Genomic DNA, 2831 nt, shown 5'->3' on the forward strand with positions numbered 1-2831 from the left:
AAAAAACGTATTAATACGTGTCCCGCGCTCTACTACACTGGTAGAACGTATAAATATGTTTCCCGCATACAATGTGTTAAAAGTATTACAGATGTCCCTTTTTTCCCTCCATCACTCCCTCCACCCTGCTCCCACCCACTCCCCAGGCCTTCCCCCCTCTATTGTCTATCCATGGGTTATGCATATCTACACTAATAAAAGAGAAACATGCAAATTAACCATCACTCCACCACTCCACTCACAAGCCACGCCCACCAGCCAATCAGGAGCGAGTATACAAATTAACCCAACTAAGATGGCAGCAGTCATGGAGCTGGAGCAAGCAGGAGGCTTGGGTTGCCCCCGGCAATGGAGGAAGCCAAGCTTCCCGCCTGCCCTGGCCGGGCCTGCGCTCCACTCAGGGCTATAAAGTTTCAATTATAGAAGATAAATAAATCCCAGATACCTGCTTCCAGCCGGCCATGGCCTCCGCTCAAGGAGGCGCTGAAAAAAGAAAAAAAGGAGAGGCTGAGAGCTTGGGTCACCGGGGACGTGGCCAGCCTGAAAATGGCCATCAGCCCCTCACCCAGGCTGGCCACACCCCCATGGGGTGAGGGTCCCCCCTGGGGGGCTTTGTCAGCCTGCAAACAGCCATCAGCCCCTCACCCAGCCTGGCCAGGCACCCCAGCAGGAACCCCCCCCCCCCCGACCCTGAAGGAGCTATGGCCAGCCTGCAAGCAGCCATCAGCCCCTCACCCAGGCTGCCCAGGCACCCCAGCAGGACCCTCACCCTGACCTGGGACACCCTTCAGGGCAAACCAGCTGACCCCCACCCCTGTACCAGGCCTCTATCCTATATAATAAAAGGATAATAATATGCAAATTGACCCGAACAGAACAACTGGGAATGACTGGTCACTATGACACACACTGACCACCAGAGGAAAGACGCTCAATGCAGGAGCTTCCCCCGGTGGTCAATGTGCTCCCACAGGGGGAGCTCTGCTCAGCCACAAGCCAGGCTGACGGCTGCCAGCACAGCGGTGGTGGCAGGAGCCTCTCCTGCCTCCTCAGCAGCGCTAAGGATGTCCGGCTGCAGCTTAGGTCTGCTCCCCGCTGGCAAGTTGACATCCCGAGGGCTCCCAGGCTGCCAGAGGGATATCTGACTGCCAGCTTGGGCCAAATCCCCCGGGAAGCAGGCCTAAGCCAGCTGGTGGACATCCACCCAGGGGTCCCAAACTGCGAGAGGGCACAGGCCGGGCTGAGGGATGCCCCCGAGTGCACAAATTTTTGTGCACCAGGCCTCTAGTCCTATATAATAAAAGCCTAATATGCAAATCGGCCAAACAGCAGAATGACCAGTAGAACTGGTCACTATGACAGACACTGACCAACAGGGAGCAGATGTTCAATGCAGGAGCTGCCCCCAGCCTGCAGGCCCCAAGCCAGCCAAGGCAGGTGCTAGCAGGGCCCCCCGAATCACCTTGCCAGTTGCCCCGCAGAGGGAAGTGACCAGCGGTGGCAAGGGGGGGGGGGGGGTTGGGGGGGGGCAAGGGGGAGCGGACCAGCCAGTGAGCAGGCAGCGGTGGGGGGCAGGGCCAGACAGCGAGCAGGCCAGCACCGCTCCAAAATCACCCCACCAGTCACCCCACAGATCGGCCCTTATCGCTGGCCAGGCCTAGGGACCTTATCCATGCACAAATTTTGTGCACCAGGCCTCTAGTATGCATAGAAATTGTTTGGTTAGTCTCTTCCTGCACCCCACCTCCTTCCCTCTGAAATATGTCAGTCTGTTGCATGCATCAATGTCTTCAATGTTGTCTACCCCACACACAACACAGGAAATTTAAATCCCATTAGAGCCAGAAAAAGGACTTTGTTTCATTCACTGCACTACTTCTTCTAAGACAAGTGCCAATCACTGTACCAACATCAAGTTCCTGGTTTTAATATTGTACTATAATCATGTAAGATGTAACCATTGGGGGAAACAGGGTACAGGTACCTTGTCACTCCCTTCCTCTTCGTACTATCATTGTAACCTCCTGTGGGCCATTTTTTTAAAATATATTTTTATTGATTTCAGAGGGAGATAGAAACATCGATGAGAGAATCATTGATTGGCTGCCTTCTGCACATGCCCTACTGGGGATCGAGCCTGCAACCCAGACAAATGCCCTTGACCAGAATCAAACCCGCAACACTTCAGTCCACAGGCCGAAACTCTATCCAGAGCCAAGCCAGCTAGGGGGGGCCAATCATTATTTAAAAATACATATATTAATGAGACATCAGTGCCAAGTACCTAATTGATACTCAATATTTATTGAATCCCAAGACTTAGTGAAATTGACTTATATTAAGTGATAACATACTACCCTCTTGTGAAAAATAAAAGGAAGGACTTTTATAAATAACTGCTTATATACATTATCTCTGGAAGAACAGATAAAAACTGATCATAATGGCCCCTCTAAGTGACAGAGCAACATGGTGAAACTTTTCAACAAACGTTTTGTCTCTCTTGAGTATGTCTCTTGGGTTCTGAACTGTGAATATATAATCCTACTCACAAGATAGTGTAAACTTTAAAACTTTCTGTTCTAGCCAATTCCTCAGGGTCAATGTCAACTTAACCTACCCTGTTTCCAGAATTCAGGTTCTATACATTTTTGAAAAATCACTATTCCAAGAGTTTGCACACCTCGCACCTGTCCTTGCAGTGATCCTGAAGCCTTAAATGGCCCTTTCCACCTAAGAAAGTAACACCCTTGAAATTAAATCAAGTGGGGGGTGGGGGAGAGACAGCCATCAAAATCATTTGAGATAAATAGGACACTTGGATCTCACAA

The sequence above is a fragment of the Myotis daubentonii genome, chromosome 16 (assembly GCF_963259705.1).
Source record: "Myotis daubentonii chromosome 16, mMyoDau2.1, whole genome shotgun sequence".
Classification (NCBI taxonomy): domain Eukaryota; kingdom Metazoa; phylum Chordata; class Mammalia; order Chiroptera; family Vespertilionidae; genus Myotis; species Myotis daubentonii.